This window comes from Linepithema humile, chromosome 4 (assembly GCF_040581485.1).
Source record: "Linepithema humile isolate Giens D197 chromosome 4, Lhum_UNIL_v1.0, whole genome shotgun sequence".
NCBI classification, from domain to species: domain Eukaryota; kingdom Metazoa; phylum Arthropoda; class Insecta; order Hymenoptera; family Formicidae; genus Linepithema; species Linepithema humile.
Genome location: NC_090131.1, coordinates 20642075 through 20661411, shown reverse-complemented (window position 1 = coordinate 20661411; position 19337 = coordinate 20642075). Strand labels below are relative to the sequence as shown.

The 19337-nt window shown below is 37.9% G+C and overlaps 1 protein-coding gene and 1 long non-coding RNA gene across 4 annotated transcripts in view; both read left to right on the top strand.

The window, feature by feature from the left end:
- sano (serrano) overlaps nucleotides 1-19337 on the top strand; it is a 122857-nt gene that overhangs the window by 12790 nt on the left and 90730 nt on the right. The window lies entirely within an intron of this gene.
- Nucleotides 12980-18480, top strand: LOC136999466 (uncharacterized). Its single transcript, XR_010889849.1, has 2 exons — nucleotides 12980-14836; nucleotides 15014-18480. It is a non-coding gene; the product is annotated as an uncharacterized lncRNA (long non-coding RNA).

The following is a 19337-nucleotide window of genomic DNA, read 5'->3' as shown; positions in this document are numbered from 1 at the left end:
GTTTTATTATCGCGTGTATTGATACACTGCAGTCAAAGGGTGGCAAACCTACGTGTGCAGAGTTTTGGAATCGCGTAGGCGATTAAAATATGTTTTTTAAAATTGTTAGATTTGTAAGAATGATGTAAGCGAAAATGTATTGAAATTGAATTTAAAATGCAGAGTTTTGCATTGTGGATATTTGCTGTTTTTTACAAATTATTTTATTGTTGCATATAATTGATTATATTTGATTAGAATATATATGTATGTATTTGAGAAAGGACATAAAATTGTCAAGCTTGTTTTGAATCAGTTAAATCTCAGTAATTACTATGGCAGGATCATCGATAAATGGAGTAAAAGTAAAAAAGTAGACTTTTTAAAGGATTCCTGAAATGTCTTTTTATAAAATTATATTGATACATATAAAAATTTTATTATTTTTTCTAAAATCTTTATTTTAAAAAGTATAAATCTTAAATTTCTTTATCAATATCATGATATATTTCAATATCATGATATATTTCATATATTTTATGATGTCAGATAAAAATTTATCGTATTATTCATTAAATGAGAAATTAAATATTTTATTTTATGATTTACCTTTTAAGTCGATTTTAGTATACTGTAACTCTACTTAAAAAGTTTTTTCTAAACTTAATCAATATATTAAGATTTTTAAGCCAATATTATAATTTTTTCCATATTTATATTTTTTTTCAATATTAATATTTTTTTATTGTATAAATTTCTTTATCACTTTATCGTTCTATATGTAATTTATTTAACAAGTTGTTAAGCTGTGTGGAGATATAAAAAGTGAAAGACTTTCATATTTTTTCTATGCATGAGCAACTTGCAATGTGCGATATGAACACGCGACAACCGCACGAATTACCACGTTGAGAGACATTAGAATCGAATGTGAATCGCAATCACGCTTATCACGCGATGATTAGTAATCGCAGCATGAGCACCAATTGCACTTGAAAATATTACTACAAAGATTTTATGTGAGTTTATGCAATCGTACGTGATTCAGTCCGTTATAACATTGTTCCGGGGTTATCCAGGTACAGAGAAAGTGTAGGCTAACCGGCCAGACATTGTCCTCTCTGCTCATTGCGTGTGCAGAGGTCGGACTCAAGGTAATCAAACACTCATCGCAAAGCGAATCCAAATAATTCACGTGAGATAAACGAAATATTTCTTTTGTACGATTTGACGCATAAATTTTGCAATACGTGATCTTTTATTAATAGCTGCTTTAGAAAAAAATTAACAATATAAGAGTAAAACTATGTAACTATGATTTTTACTTTATATTAGGATGAACTCTCAATTTAGCGTTCTAATCAATCGCATGAATAAATTTATACGCACGTCAGAAGTATCGATCAAGCGTATGTACCAGTTTACATTATTGCTAATTGCAAGATAATTTCTTTTCTTTTCTTTTTTTTTTATTAAGATTAGATTAGGAATTAAGAACCGGATTAGAGATTAGGAATTAAGAACCGGATTAAGACTACAGTTTTATGCCACTTTCTTCTATTAATTATAGTCGATCAAAGCGGCGCTTCTCGTGATAAATATAAAACGATTGCGTGCTATCGACAATACCTTCACAATAGTAACGTTCATTAGTTCGGAGTAATTCTCGCGTGGATTAGCTCGATTTATCGAGACGACACATTGCCTCGTCTCGAGAACTCTTTTTTTCTTCTTTTTTTTCTCTTTCTCCACGGGTGACTATGCTTCTCCGTGTGCAATATCATTGTGCGCCATAAAGTGTCCGAGTCCGTAAGGCGGCTGTGATTGCTTGAGACGTCGCAATTGAATGTCATAACGCGATAGGCGCGCTGCACAATGCGGCGCGCGACCATACGATGGCATTAAGCATTATATGCGTAATTTACGAAGGTTATTTACTATACAATTAGAGATAGCCTGCGCCAAGTATTACGTACGTACGATGTTGCGAACGCGTGCTCACACAGGCGCACGCGGACGTGCATGGTAATGGTCCGAGGGTCTCATCAGTGGTACACAGAGAGCGAGGGAGAGAGGTGAAAAGAGAGAATCCTCACTTTTTCCTGCGGCGTATCTAGGATAATATACGATATATACGGTGTAACGAGGTATGTAATGGGTAATAGTGCGTAATGATATAATGCGCACATTCCTCGACGTACGTCTGCTATAACAAACATTGTTAGGGAGAGTGTGCGCTCGCGAGGTCCTCTGCGACGCCGAGAGTTGTACGCGTGGTCCTCCATAAGATACGCACTTTGCGAACGGAAGCGTACTAACGAGGCCGCAGAAATAAAATTACGCGAGTTCATCAATTACACCAGTTGACCAGTTACGAGGCGTTTGCTTTTCTCACGACTGCGCGAATGTGACGACTTCGATCGCACCAATTCTCGAACGTTCCGTTATCGTACGGTATTTTTTTACGCGTTTTCTCTCCACTGTCAGTTAATGTATCCGGCGAAACGATATAAAGCTAACGACTCCCATTAATACTGTTTTTAAGACTTTTAATTTCTAAATTATTTTGCACTCGATAAGAACGTGCATACACGTACTCGCACGCGACGACAAGCTTTCTCAAGACGACAAGAGTTCGAAAGTTAGCGGTTTAACTCCGCGTTACAAGCACTCTCGCGTATACGTAAATTATATCTCTCATTTGAGAAAAATCGTCGATGGATAAGGCAAGATAGTTTTGGGAAGGAATAAAATCAATCAGTCGGTTATAGATTACTTTGATTGTACAATAGATAATGATAAAGATATAGGTACTTGCAGAATTCCGTAGTTTCGATGTTTATTTGATATTTGCGCGCATAGCACAGTGTAGGTTTATTTGCATTTGCCGCGGATTCCAATGTATCCGGCAGTGTGCTTGTCGAACGATAAAAGCGCACCGATAATGAGAGCACGCGTTGGACCGAATTACGCGAACATTTACGCTATCCTACGGAGAGAGCCAACGATACCGTGAACATTGTCGGTATATTACATGATAAGATATAAAGCCGCGTAAGGAAGCATAGTTGGATAATTAGATTCCTTTTCTGCTCGCTCTCGTTCTCCACCAAACGAGCTATCGTATGTAGCGGATAATTGTCGGGTGTTATAATCGTGATTTGCAAGAAAATTTGCGCAGAGATGTACTATCACGTTATTCGGTTATCTAAATGTCTCTGCTGTAGTTTCTACGAGAAATTTTTTCCTTTTAACATTATATATATTAACTGATGATTTTATTTTCGATTGGCTAATGAACAAAGTTACTAATAAACAACAATAATTATATCTAAATGCGAGTTAAACTTAAGAATTTGTCTCATTAGACTAATATAAATTTGTTTTTGCTTATACTTTGAATATCGTATCACACTTTACTTTATATCAGAGGCAAATATCAGAATATTAAATAAATTAATGTTACTTTTCATGGCTGCTTTACATTTTAAATATGTTATCCGCTTATTACAGAAAAACTTCTCTTGTTGCACTAATAATCTATGCAAACGTTTGTATATTTTTGAGGATAATTAAACCTATATTTAAAGAAAGCAATGCAAACAATCAAAGAACTAAAACGTAAACTTTCGCAAACGGTATTCTTGACTCGCTTTAATTACAAAATTACCTTGTGACGGTGAGAATGCATTCGAATAAAATGTAAATAAAATGAAAATTTGCTATTGTTTACATATAGCTTATGTGACGAGTACGGTTCTAGTTTCATTTCATTGTAACATTATTAGAACATTAGAACACAAACAAAAGATAATAAGTATGATGAAGAGAATACAGTAATTATAATTTTTCTATTATTTTTTCCACAGCTTAATTTTTTAAGAATGAAAAGTGTGATAGAAAAAAAATGATAAATTTAATACAATAATTTACACAGTTAATTTACACAGAAATCACTGCTATCAGCTGTTTATCAATCAATGCGTCGATATCAATTTTATGAAGTAGAATAGCTTCTTATCACGTAGAATCGATTAATCAGCTCTTTGAAATGTGTTTATTAATATCACTAATGACGCAATAATATGAAATATCGCAATTTTTAGAACGGAATTATCGTGATAATCTCGTTATTGTAAAGATTCATCGAATAGTTATGTTGTAACGAGCGTTTACTTAGAATTTGATTGAAACGGAAGTGTTTGTGGAATATTTTTGAGAATTACCAAATTTCTTATAACATGGTGCCGTCGTTAGTAGAAATTTAATTCTACGATAAATTGATTCTCAACTTTTCTTGATACTCTCAAGATACCATTCACATTACGAATTATGCTCCATACTTGGAATACGATATAAATATTTCATATGTAAATGCTGGCTTAAAATATGTCGCATACAAGACTTGCTTAGATCGGAGTGATTTCCGTACAAGTTTCGTTAATGGTACTCGTCGATCTCCATAAGCAATTGATATGTTGTGTCTGTCCGCGTCTAAAGATCGCCATTTAATCAAGGAGTGTTATTAAAACATTAAAGAGGATTTTTTCTGAACTTGGCTGTTTAAATCGGAATATTCGTAGTGGCGAATAGGCCTTGCCTCTGTTCTCCATTTACTTTCGATCGTAGAACCGGAAGATCGAGTCGTCTTTCCAAGTCCGGTGCTCTCGCGGGACTAAGAAGTGAGTTTCCTCTCGTGGCCCTTGTAAACGTCAATTATTATAATTACGATAACTGTGGCGCCTTTCCATGCTACTTTTAGCCGCATTTAATCGAACCCCGCTTTCTCTTCCCCCTTATTATTAATCACATAATTAATATTCTGGCATGTATTCGAAATAGGAATTAATCATGAGACGTGATCGGTCCTAGTTACTAGGTGCGCAATTAAGTTTCCGGGTTTTTTTTTATCAATGCAAAATGGAAAATTTCAAGAGAAATACAAAAAACGGTTTATTCAAAGTATCGTCCCTCGCTAGCTACACATTTTTGCCATCTCTCTGGCAATACATGAATACCGCGACGATAAAACGACGCGTCTTTGCATCGAAACCATTTATCCAATCAGTTTTGCACTTCTTCGAAATTGGCCAAGTGTAGCCCAGCTAAGCCATGTGCCATCGACCGGAACAAGTGATAATTGGAAGGGGCCAGGTCTGGTGAATACAGCGGGTGCGGTAGCAGATCCCATTTCAGCGTTTTGATGGTGTCCTGGACGATGGAAGTGCGATGGCACGGAACGTTGTCGTGCTGCAATATCACTCGTTCGTGTCTCGTGTCCCATTCTGGCCGTTTTTCGAGCAATGCATGGTTCAAATTTATCAGTTGTTGTTGTCTTGTGTTTGCGTATCATTTTCATCCAATAACGCTTGCAGATCGGCGTCCTCAAATGTTTTTGGTCTTCCGGAGCGCTCCTTGTCCTCAGTGTCGAAATCGCCATTTCTAAAGCGTTTAAACCAATCTTCACAAGTAGTTTTCGATTGTGCATGTTCGCCGTAGGCTTTCTCAAGCAAACGGCGTGCTTCAGCTGCATTTTCTTTCAAGTTGAAGCAGAAAAGCAAAGCTTCCCGCAAATGCTGTTTATTTGGCACAAAACTCGACATCTTTATTGTTAGAAAAAATATTTTTGCGTTGCAATATGTGTTGGTATTATGACTGGTTATTGTTGACAGATGTCCAAGTTAATAAAAAAACACAACTTTAGACATGTATATCGACTACATGTATCGTTAGCGCCATTCATGTGTGAAACCCGGAAACTTAGTTGCGCACCTAGTAGCATTCTCCCCAATAACTGACATCATTTTTGTTATATTCAGCTTCCGTATTTTCTGATTCATCTATTGAATGTGTTTTCTTACACTCGATATCAGAAACGGTCTTGCCGGAAATGCATGTGAATAATCGCGCAAGTCCTGGACTTCTGAAGAAACCTAAGATTGCTCCGTTGAATTTAGAACTATTTTCTTAAAAGTTTATAATTAATATGGTAATTTATAAAATCACAATAAATAAAACTAAATAAAGAATAATAATTTATCAATTAAATATGTTTGATACACTAAACAATTAGAGTGCTCGAAGAAATGATTTTTGCTGTTTAAGATTGTAGATCCGTTACTTTCCATTTCCATTTGATCTGTTCCACTGTAACGGACGAATCCCTGGATGAATGGTGTATTAATATTATTTTATTGCAAGTCAGTCGATATTCTCGCTGGACGTCTCCGCTTAACGAGAGAAATCGTTACGCAGGATGTGAGATTTAATAACCGGGTCGACTTAAGACTTTAACCGTGCGAAACTCGGTCGTCGTTAACGCGGATTAGATATTACTTCGGAGCGTGCACCTGCCATGCTACGTGAAGAGAGAGAGCGTATCCGTATGACCATAAGTGCCAGCTGCAGCTGCGGTGGCTTGTCTTCGCGTAATAAATCTAGAGGATGATAGAAAATTATAATATATTGCGCTACTATATTGGCTACGTTTTGTATAATAAAAATCAAAGTACAGAGGAAGAAGGTCTTTGCAATATATTTAATTCAATCAATTGTAAATATCTCACACATATGTTATTGTTTAAGGTGCTCGTTTTTAATGAGGTAAAATAAGTGGAATTTGAATACGGCGATTAGATGCAACAATAGAAATATTTCACTTCGAGCTGTTTCGTTGAATGTGCGGCGTAGAGTACTTTCGAATGCTCGCTTTTTTTTATTTCAAAGTTGCTCAATACGCATATGTTCCTCCAGTTTGTTCCGTTTGCCGGACGGATATTAGTTGCATCTGTTCGACGTATGCTTTGTATGTTACTTGGCTCTTTTCTTGTCGACATCGCGCGTGAAGCGAAGAAACGAAGCGTCGAGCTCTGCTTACCTCTTTCACTATCTCATTTTCTTTCTTTCTGTGTACGCTTTTCTCGCTTGTGCTCTTTCTTTCGTAGTCTCACCCAGATCCCGCGGATTAATCGGACACGGTGGTTGAAACCACCTGACATAACAACGGGTAAATGTAACTTGGTTCTGGTTAAGACTCTTCTATGTTTCCATCATGGTTGTGTTACAGACCCTGAGAAATAAACCCTCTCGATAAACTTTTTCATTCTTTCGTTACCGAGAAACGCCGCACGTACTTTATTCTTCTATTAAATCCTTTTTTAAAAAAATAAAGAGTTTTAAAGAGAGAGAGAGAGACATATACATATATATTTTAAGCCACAAAGTTTGTCGACTAAGGATTCCGTGGAAAAACAATGGATGCATTCTTTCTCCGCTCAAAGGAGCATAAGGTTACCTGCGCGCATCTAGTTCGCGTTGCCCTCGTTTCATTTTCACGTCGTTCGCAAGGCAATTCTATCTGTTTGACACAGTGTAGCCTTCGTGGGACGACCTTCGCGAATAATACCCACGTTCCACAGTAAGCGCATAAAAGCGTCAGCAAATCGCGTAGCATATGTCCGTACTTTTCGCTACCCATATCCGCATAATTACTGACTGTAACCGACTATTATTATTTCATGGTGCAATTAATTCGTGCATATGTGCGAGTCCTATAATTCAGTGTACATTTACTTACGTTAACGGACCATTACGGCCTTCTGAAGAATGTCCATCCGTGTTACACCTCACATATTTTTAAACATATTTTTTTGCAAATTTACTTTCAAGTTACAAAATTCCGAAAAATAAATGTGAAAAATACTTAGATTACTTTTTGTATGGGCGATTTATAAATCTCTGCTGGAAATTAACATCGGTATATTTTCATCGTTGGAATTTTTACCTTCTGATATTAATCTGCATTGGCTTTCGGCGTCCACGCCTAGTCTGCGATAATAAAAAAGAACGATTGAGAAATTGTCTACTAATATAGCCGTTGGTATTTCAGAGAAATAATCGGCTTAATCTAGCCCACTCTTTCTGTAGTACAATATACGACGGCGATCCGGTTTGCCCTCGAAGATGTAACCTTCCACTTCTTAGAAACTAAAGGAACCAATTTACTGCGAAGGGTGCAGGTTAGCAGCGATTCTCTCCGTCTATTATGCTACAAATTAGTTTCAATCGAAGGGAATAGATCCGCCGCGGATACGATTTGTTGATTATGAACGAACACCCGCGGGAGAATTGTGTGGGTCTTTTCCGTTTGCGTATAGAAAAGTAAACGTAGGAGAAATAAAGGTTCTATTTCAACCTCAGGGAAGATCGGTGGGTTCTCTCGATTGGAAGTAATCTAATTGGATCTTCCTGATCTGCGTGACATGGGGATGAAGGAGTCTTTAGATCTCGCGCGCGAGCTTCTTGGAAAAGTGAACAAAGGATTCTTGCGAGTAGGATTTGTTTCGCTTGACGTTTTACGACGATAATAAACAACTTAAAGAGTCTAACATGTCATGGGAAATATAATACGTATAATATAATGATGGTTACATGCTATAATATAAATACGATTTTATTTTTAAAACAAAAACTGAGAATTGTTAACGAAACTAAACCAAAAAGTGGCACTTTCTTGAAGAAAACGTCTATGTTGCACACGACACAAGAATACTTACGGCGATTGCATTAACTCAGAGTATAAAAAAGTAAGACTTGAATTGGAATGTTTTCTCTTTGTAAGCACAAGTAACATGGTTAGATAAAGATTTAAGCGTGTTTCTCAATCGGTTAAGGTTTCTCACATTGTGACGAATGCGACACACTTTCACGCGGTCAAACTGAAAATTTTACGATCAACCGGTATCCGATCTATCACGCGCATTTACGCGTTCAATGGTGCAAAATATTCATGGTCAAAACTAGGATCTACAACTGTTTAACGTCATTATCGAACGATTGGCTTCTCACTGTAACCATTTTTTTTTTTCGAAGCTCGCGTAATAACGCGTTAATGGTCTCTATATCTTGTGCAAGCTCGTAAATTGTTGTAAGAAAGAGAGTTAATAACCGTCAATTTTTTGCATGCGTGCAGTTAACCGTGTTACGAAACACTCTCTTTTGCTTTAGCCGATTATCGCAGGTACTGACATTCGAATTGCTGGTTTATGCAACGTTTTGACAAAGCGTTTTACACGACAGACTGTCATCCTATCGGATAGCCATTGTCGATTATCACAGATGAATTGCTCTAGATGAACGGACCAGATAACGCCCGCAGTTCGCGTATAACTGTTGTTCGACTAACCATCATTTTACCTAGTTCGTATGGAGAATGATTCATGCGTGCCGCGTACAGTTACGTACAGTAGTATTCTTCTTGCATTTTCTATCAGCTCGGATGGCGTCCTGCTTGCCGTATCGCTTGAATAATTAATAGCTTCTTATTGAGCGAACATTTAAACGCATCGAACGAGCAACCGAACTATCCATTAATATTCACAATGTAACAATAACATGATTCAAGTTAAAGCAAGCTATATTTAAGTGGTTTTTTTTCTGTCGGTGAATACACGTATAAGTATCTCACGTGTCATGAATTTAGTAGAATTTTTTTATGCACGCATAGATAGAGTGGTTCTGATGAAATAGACATATTTCTTTATATTCTTGACAGGTGAAAACATCTATGTAATTTATATTTAAGAATCCAATCTTCTAAGGAATCATTTAATGTTGAAAGTATTTTGGCGAACTTTTAGAAACATGAATACATAGAGAAAAAAATCTATGTTTAATTAATCTTAAACGAACTTTTTTTTGTGTGCAAAAATGATTAGCAATATACGTAATATTTGCAATTTTAAATGTAACGCTGCCTCCTTCCGTTCACTCTTTGCTAAAAAAACTTGCTCAGAAACTCATCAATAAATCCGCCAATTAAACAATAACAAGGCAATTGTACGGTAGCTTGTATTTTAATTCCTCTGCAGCTTTCTGCAAGCATCCGGTGATGTTGCCAGTTACCTACGGCAATTTTTACTAACGAACTTTTGATTACGCTAATTATTTACCGCGCGCTAAATGTCTCGGATTGCGAGGCGCATTCCCTCGGTGGATCGTTTCTGCGGTCAATAATCAAGATGTTTCGATCGCGAATCGCGCGTCCAACTCGAGAGGAGAAATCCGTGAAGGATCTTGTCTACCGAGTATACATTTATACACTGCACGTAAATGGATTTAATAACATTGCTGCGAGCAAGATTGACAGCTGTAAACGAGCGCACATCGCAACATTGCGAAGCGGTGCGTTAAGTCGTTCTGCTGAGCATATCGTTACCAGCAAAGCTCTCTCTGAGCATCGCGAACATTACTCACCCTCTTCCGCGCGACCACGCCTTTTCCATTATCATAATTTTCTCAAAATCTTGTACCTTCCGATCCAAACAAATTGCAGTAAATAAATACAATTTGTTATTTGGATTAAGAAAAACAAGTATGGTCTTAAAATATAATCTATCAAATTATAGGTAACAAAGTTTTTCACGCTGTATTGCTTCGAAATTTCATAGTTTCTTTTCTGAAAAATTTACTGTAACTTTTTATTTCGTACTTGATATTCTTCGCTACTGCGGATTTGTTCACTTGTGTCTATTGTTCAAATCCAATAATCCTTTTCAATGCACTTGTATCGAGAAACAGTGAAGAAATCCGATTAGATTTTTGTCCTCTACGGGAGGGCACACGAGGAGACGAAGGCTCCCCGTAGGATAAAAAAGACATTCGCGCATTCGTAAAGATTGCGCAGCAGCGTCGTGTTATCGCGTCGTTACATACTTGAGCGTGTCGCCTGGCAGAATAACTTTGAATGAAATGGCAAAAATAGCTCGTTTGTTTTCCACTTCCGATATGTCGAGGTTGCAACTTGACTTCTCTTCTTGGCGACATGCGGCAAATTCAGTGTGACTCAGCGTCATGGCGGTCACGGAATATCGTCGATCGGTTAGGTTCGAAGCGAGCAACGCTCTACTTGTCGAGAAATGTCAACCGCATTCTGCAAGAGCAACCGGCGAGGCAGAACATTCGCGCGACACGTCGCACTGTGCGATGTGCGCCTACGTACGTTTGTAGCTTGACTTTTCGTTCGAGTTCGATTTCCGTATAATATCCTAAAGCATTTCAAAAATATTTTGTATTTAATCGAAACTCGTAATCCTTGAATTACAATTACGAATATTTTAATAGAAATATTTTAATGACACACGCACGGAGTTAATTTTTCGAGTATTATCGATATGATCGTTACATCGGTTATCACGTTTCCGTAAGGAAGAATACAGAAATCGTGAATCTATCGTACAATTGTCCGGATTTCCGGATTCAATTCTCGATTATTCAAGAAATCAAGAGAGATAAAATGATAAAGTTGCAATACGCCGGCAGATGTGCGTGCCTAGGCAAAGAGCACATAGAAAAGACACGCAGAAGAAAGAAGAAGAGATGGGATCAGAGATACCGACTCTATTTCCCCCCTCCCCCATCTCTTTCTCTTTTTCTCTCTCTCTCTCTCTTTCTTTCTCTTCCCTCTCTTCTCGCTTCTTTCATAGCACATGAATGAACATTGAGCGGAAGTAGGTTACTATTACGTCATGCGCGGTATGTTTACGGAGCCGGCGGATTCGCATCCATATTCGCCCAGATCTCGGCGATAGACTACCGCGGAGAAAGTAATTAGAAAGACTGAGAGGGAGCATAAGCGTAGTTTCCGCTCTGCTAAATTCAAGGTTGCCTATTGTCGGTCTGTCTGCCGCGGCCGCGAATCCTCGCGGCTTCTTCCTCACGCTGAAGTCTCAGTGGCCAGCATTCTACGCGCTACAATCCATCATTACGATTGACACACGGTGATATTTTAGGCAAAATTTTGATCAAACATTATTTTTTTCGTAATTTTTCAAGTTTTAATATCAAATATTTTAATAAATGCCTTAAATAATTTTTTTCAATAAAATCTTTGTGAATTATTTTGTTATTTCGTACTTACACTCTAAAGATTTGAGCTTTGAAGAATCAATATGAAATTAGTGAAAGTGGAAGCGAAGCAAGCTTTCATCTATCCCATTTAGTCGATTTTATCACTGTGCAATTTTTTCATATGATCGTTATTGAAGGTATTGCAAAGCTTGTATCAAACTGCATTGGAGATTGCGAATTGAGAAAATTGCGACTTCGAGATTGGAATTCGTTCTATCGGCATAAAATAAGCAAAGATTGGAATTACTAATTGGTCAGATCCTTAATTTAATCTTTAATTCGCAATCTCGATCTCCAACGCATACAGGCTTAAGGAAACTTATTATCAGTATTAAATTCTTAACGGCTTTACTTCGCGTACGCTCGATATCTTCGTTTCACATCTAGTAATTATGCAGGCTTGTTTGATTTCTTGTTGGGTAATATTTACGACGACTATTTGGTCGATACGATTTATTATCTCTTAGCCGCTCTTAGACGTGGTTATTCGTAACATGCAAAACACGCGCGTACAACAGCGATGGCTGTAAATGTGTGCGAATTCACGTGATTGAATATCATTGCAGTAATATCTCAATTTTATGGAAAAGATACGCTAGATTGTAGGCTCAATTCGTGCGATACATTCGATTGTGCTGGATCCGGCGACTGCTATTAATTTCGGCGTACGAAAGCAAGTCAGGCGCGCAACGCGAGACTCGGTGCTTTATCGTTCCGCGATCGATCGAAACCTTTTGGAGCGTGCTCGACAGGAATGTAACGACCGTGTAGGCGACAGTGAAAGTAGCGTTACTTAATACCTTATATCGCGGCTCATAAATAACAATAAGACCGCGTATGTGTGTTCAACTGAATCGGCTGACTTTTGTCGCCTCGTATCGAGCGACGCGGCCAATATCGGGTACAATATGTGATAAGAAAAGAGATCGCTCAGCATTGGATACATGACGTAAATTGGATTTGCAAAATATATGTTTTAACATATCATATATAACTAAAAACATAAAGATGTAACTCTAAAAATTCAATTTTTTTTTATGAGAAATTTGTCAAAGAATTGCACGGATGTGCCAAAATGAGGCGAGCACATAGTGAATGAAATTTTTTGTCATATCTAAAAATTTCACTTTCTCTTTTCTTTGTCCCACGTCGTCGTTTTAGTACTTGAAACTTATTATGCAATCGCGATTGTATGACTTGAGAGATTGTTCGTAATCTGAACAGTCTCTCAGAACAGAATAAATTTCTCTATCTTACGCTGTTATGTAGCTAAAGGTTTAATATCATTCGATGTCACGCGTTTTTCTCCGGTTATTACACCGTCAGGAATCATCGTCATTTAATGTAGATCATCGGTAGGCATGCAGCAAAGTGGTTCTCCGCTCATAATAAAAAGAGAACGTGCTGCGCAACACACGCATTTCTCCGCGCTGATCTTGGCTTGGCGCCGTGTAAATCGAGGACCTCTTTAGTTGTGCACTTGCCGGGCCTGAGGAGACAGGTTTCAAGGCTGCGACGACTGATCATCGTCTTACCGAGGAGGGTTCTCTCGCTTCTTTCCTTCATACTCTTCGTTCCTCCCTTCGTCTTTCTCCTTTTCGTCCTCGCACTCGTGCGCCGATGGTAGAAAAAGTCGCGAGGACGTTTGCCGCGAGAGAATATAATGTAGACGATATATCGCCGGCTTATCATTTTATAGGTAGAATGTAGAAAAGTGAGCAGGCGATTTCTCGGTCCCGCGTAAGAGATCGCTTCTTACAAGGCGTCTCGCGCGAATATTAGCATTTTCCCCCTTCGCGAAATGTTTCTTTGTTTTCTCTCTCGCGGAGGCGTTGCGAAGTACACGCCGTTTGGTACTCGATACTTCAGGGACAAGCTGGAGATTTTTATATATTTGTTCTAACGTTATTTCGACAATAATTTTTAAATAGTTTATAAATTTCTATAAAATGATACGCCAGCTTCGCGCGTACAACGTTGACAATGACGACGTTTTCTCTCAACGAAACTATGACACATAATACCGCGCTGACACACGCACACACACACGAGTGTACACACGGTTATTTATTCGTTCAACGACAGGATGAAACCGAGGTAATTGCACGGAGTTGAATGTTCGTTTCATTGATATGTAAAGTGAACTCTTTTGTTTAAGCTTTGCCATTGACGCTAAGATTTCTTTTTGTCACTTATGATATCATGCATTTTGAGAAGATTATTATTATGATTGTTAACATTCAAGTTACAAGAAAAAGATATGCATATTACATATTTATAATGAATTCTATTAGTCAAAAGTCAACGATTTCGTTAAAAAAAAGTGAGGACAGTTATCGAATAAATTGCTGATTTTTGTTTAAAGTAAAGACATTATTCTTGCAATTTATATTTTTTTTAAATATAAAAAGTGTAATATTATATTTAAAATTACTACTTAAATAATAAAACATTATTGCTTAACTTTATTACTTAGAGATATAACAGATTTTTCATTTAGACGTAAATTATCGCATAAGAATTATTCATAAATTTTAACTAATTCTAAGTTAATTAGTCATCATCTAATTGCACGTGTCATTTATACTCAGGCTAATGTTTGGGTTAAGCTTTTCCGCTTATTAATTCGCAATGTAATTAATAGGTAGCCGCCCTCTTCCTCTGGGATGTTCACGGAAATCGAACGCGGGTGAGCATGCATTGGAAATTCCACAAATGCATTCATGCATCGCATGCACGCAAAATGTCAAGGTTACGATGATGTATCTTTGTTTAATATGACGTGCTCGTATCAATGTGAAATATGCCTGATATGGAGAATCGAGAATTGAGAATAACGAATTGCACTCGTAGAGTAAATAAAAATATGCAGTGAAATGTAGGCAATTAAAAATAATAATTGAGAAAAAAGAATTCTATCTACAGGAATATGCTATGATAAAAATGAGAAGTAATTATAGATCAATTCAGATACGTTCGCCCTTTTTTTAGTTTATAAAGATCGTTTCTTAAGAGTGGTTTAGGATATGGAAAATAAATCATAAAAGTGCGAGAGAGATAGCGCGTTTCTAAAGTCAATGAATGTATGTATCTGTCTAATTTGCTCATTTTGCCGTTCCGCGTGTAGGTGCTGTTACGCGCCTTCGACACCTTCGGCGATATGTATAACGGCATGTAAGCCACCGTTTTACAAGGTTAGGGGAATTCGATCTCCGCGGAGCGTAAAGGAACACGACGAGCGGAACGGGGAGCGTTGCGTCTGGAATTAATCATCAGCACCTTCTCTCGTGGCCGTGCTTGTTGTCATGTGAATGGCGTATAGATGTGTTTGCATACCTATACTGTGTGTATTCCACACTACGAGCTCGCGTGTAACGCGCCCAGCCAAGATGAATAATTTTTCTATTTAATTAATTGCGGTTTAATGGACGATAGAAGATGTAACGGGATAGCTATTAACCTTACTGTATAGATTATTAAATCGTGGGAATTGATTCGTGAGAGTTTTGGGAGATTTTGCCTGTTTTTTCTCCCTTTTTTTCTTTTTTTTTTTGCTGACTTGAATTAAAGAAAGATTTTAGACCATACACTGTGCGAAATACCGTTTCCCAACGACATCATTCGGCACACACTGTCGTGCAGGTCAGTCATAGGCAAAAGCGTTTTCGTTTTTACGAGGATATACTTTTAACGGAGGAGGGTGTCGAGGACCTCTGGCGAGACCTCTTCATGTGATTTCGTTCGTAAGGAGCTAGAGAACCCAGGCTTATCTCTCCGTGAACACAGTCTCGTGTTGCTCGCCCGCACACGCGCGCGCTGGTGGATAACACAACTCCCTCTCGCCCTGCTCGTCCTCCCCCTCCCGCGATCTTTCTCTTTCCTGCTCGCGGTCGTCGTCTTGACGTCCTTTCCCGTTCTTTCTGTCTCCTCGCTTCGTCCCGCGTTCTCGTTCCGTCTTCCTTCGGTGCACGAAGCCAAGAGCTGGTCCTACTATAACCTGGAGTCGCTGACGGTCGCCCCATGTATGGCAGCTTGTTTTATGCTGCTTGCATCGCATTGCGATGCACAGCACGCGAGCGAACGCGACTTAGCCCGCGTTGCACTTCGGTCGAAACGCGCACGCGATATCCAACACATCGGGCACTCGGTCGCTTTTAATACACGAACGCTCCGGACGTAACACGGTGACAGGGCGACCAGACCATCGCGATCCCCGTCGTTAAATATTTCATGATCGACAATCGAGAGGAAGAATGAGAACTCAAAAGAATAATAATTGTAATTTCGATATTGCTACTGCAGCAAGATAATATTTTTGCATTGCTCGTGACAATGAGCAGTAAATTTTCCAGGATACTTTCGAAACGCAGATTACGTAATACGCAGAAGATAAAGATACATAATCAGGAACCTAATATGGCTGACCAGTTTCGCTTTGACTGGCTGTTTCTACTTTAATAAATTAGTTACGAAAAAGAGAATCGCAAGCCGTGCACGATGTCAATGCATAAATTACAAATCAGATTTTTTATTTCACTGAATTTATGCACTGACATCGTGCGCAGCTCTTGCGATCCTCTTTTTTATAATTAATTAATTTATTTTTACAACCCTTGTGAATATCAATTTTAGTTTCTACTTAAGATGCTATGTCGAGCTGGATAAAATAGATCTTTGAAGATCTCTGCTTAAATACTTTAAATATTTTATTTAATAAGTCGCACACATAAAATCTAAATTATATTTACACTATTTGTTGTAAAGTACAAGTGTGGTTTACATACAGAATTACTGTTTGCAAATACCAACATAATGGCACCTTTTTGAATTTGCTAATGAAAGGTAGGAAGACCCGATTTTTTGCGACGATTGAACACGCGTGTCCACGAATGGACAAATTTTTCGCGCGCGTTCCGCGGTGCATACTCGGTGTGGGAGGGAAGAGGGAGAGGGGAAGCGAGAAAGGGGCGCCTCGACCGTGACGACGACTTCGAAACGCGCGTAATGGCATTCCTCGTTCTCAGCTGCGTTCGCACCCTGACCTTACTCGCCCATATTCGGGCCTGGTCGTGATTGCCTTCTACCTTTTTGCCACAGCAGCCCCATCCGTATATTTGTGTGCGTGCGTGTACGTGTGTGTATGTGTGGTGTGATATGTGTGTGAACCATCGCGCGCCTTCTTTGCACGGCTACGCATGTCGTACGGATAGGATAGGTGCGATATACATTTGACGCGAGTCTTTCTTCGCGAGATAACGACGACAACAGTATTACGTACGTGTATCTTGAGAATGTATCTGCGAATTATTCTGCAGTTTATCAAGTTGCTCCTACACGCTTTCCTTTGTTAAAGATTTAGGTTGTGCGAATTATATAGTCTTGGTCGCAATTAGGAAAATCTAAAAATAATTAGATAAATTTAAAAGGAAAATTTTACAAGGCTAACCAGCGACGTACGATAATCAGATCAGAAACAATTTTCACTCAATTATTTCAGTTTATCGATAACGTTATTGTTAGTAATTATTATAGAAAATGATATGCGATTAAGTTTAACTTAAAAGTCATTGATCTTATATATATCAATGTTAGATTTTGGCCGTGTAATATTATTTATCTGTGTGTATTTTTTTCGAAAAGAAAAATTGATGAAATTTTTCTGATGTAACAGAACATTTTTAGCATTCCTAAAAATTCAGTTTGACATGTGTTAGGAAAAATCGGTCACAAATAGTTTTTTTCTACACTAGTAGCAAAGAATGAAGATGTTGATCCAAATAGAAAAATGAAGTTAGCATGGTTTCGTAATATGGTTGTAGCTCGAACTTTCGCGAAAAAAAGTTGAGGCTGGAACCAGTTTATTCTTATTCCGATGTCGCTTTGTCACCGAAGGTCGTCTACTTTGTTGTTTTTGTCGTTGGATGATAACTTTTCCGACTGCACTGTACTGCGGATTTACGGTAAAAACTAGTTTCACCACTCGCCTATTTTAGTCTTTGCTCGCAGTGCAATGTGGACGCATCGCGCCAGGAGTCGATTTATGTACGTTTCGTAATTGACGGTTTTGATGGTTTTGATTTCGAGAGTATATAATGTTCACATATGTTCAAACGAAGGCACGGGTGATTTTTGCTAAAATAAATTTTTCAAAAGGTAATCAGAAATTAAGATCTCAGAACAAGTTCTGAATAAAATTCACACGTTTACACGTACAAAATATCTATTTTTAATGTATTTATTTAATATGAAATGTAGATATATATGTCATTGCTATTTCAAGATAAAGGCTTCTATTGCTAAAGAATTTGCTTTGTTTTTATTCATATAATTTAATATAAATGTAGAAAAAGTCTTATTGACTAGTTTTCGCATATTGTTGCGGCAAAAGACTTCCGAATTGATCGATACTTAACTCAAAGCTGTATTCCAAGTCTTTAAGAGTAAATTAATTAAACGTCTGCATGAAGGTAAAAGAAAGGCATAAAAGGCGGATTAGTCTAACTGTAAACACGTTTACGATCATTTAATTGGTTGAAATGCAGTTTAATTAGCACAGAGTTTATGCTGATTTTATTATTATAATTGTCAGAGGACTTATATGTATATATATATACAATAATAATGATTTACAATGTAGACTTTATTGCGGTCAAAGTATTTGGAATAATTTAATAAATAAACTATCACGACAAAGGCATTAAAATTAAACTCGTTATATGCCATTGATTGCCTCGTTTTTTTCAGGATCTGTGATTTTTTTGGATAGAAGTGGCCGCTAAATTATCACAATTGTAGTTTTCTTCACAGATTAATAAGTTGAGATTTTTTTACGATGGCTTTGCGTATACTCGTGTAACAACGCGTAACGCAAAAAAAAAGAGAGGAAAACGTTTGTGTTAGCTACGTGCGAAATAAAATTATACAAATTCAGACCGATCAGTCATATCGTGCGCACAATCTTGATACTTCGTTACGGTACTTTTCTTCGCGGAGTACGCATTTATAATATAATAAGCGCGAGCGCTGTCTGTCCATATACATATGTATGTATATGGCAAACAGCAGCGACTTAATTGCAAAAATAAAGCTCTCCTCATTGCCGTATCATCTGTATCTCAATGGATACAAATTACACGCTTAAGCGAGTTACTGTTACACGAGCAATAGCGTACCATGCCGGGAGAACGAGATAGAGACAGAGTAGGAACAAAAGATACCGAAACGAAGGAAGGAAGGGAGCGAACCGTGAAAGAAAGAAGGATACGTGTCCTTGAAGATCGCTTCATCGTTGGCGTCATCGGGAATTGCATTCTACCGCGAATAAAATTACAAGACGGCGAACGAACGGCCGACCGCGCGGCATTGAACGTGATGATACTCGCTTTCCCGTGCTGACAATTATTTATAAACACGTGACTTTTCGTCTGCGAGCAGTCGTACTTTGTGTTTGC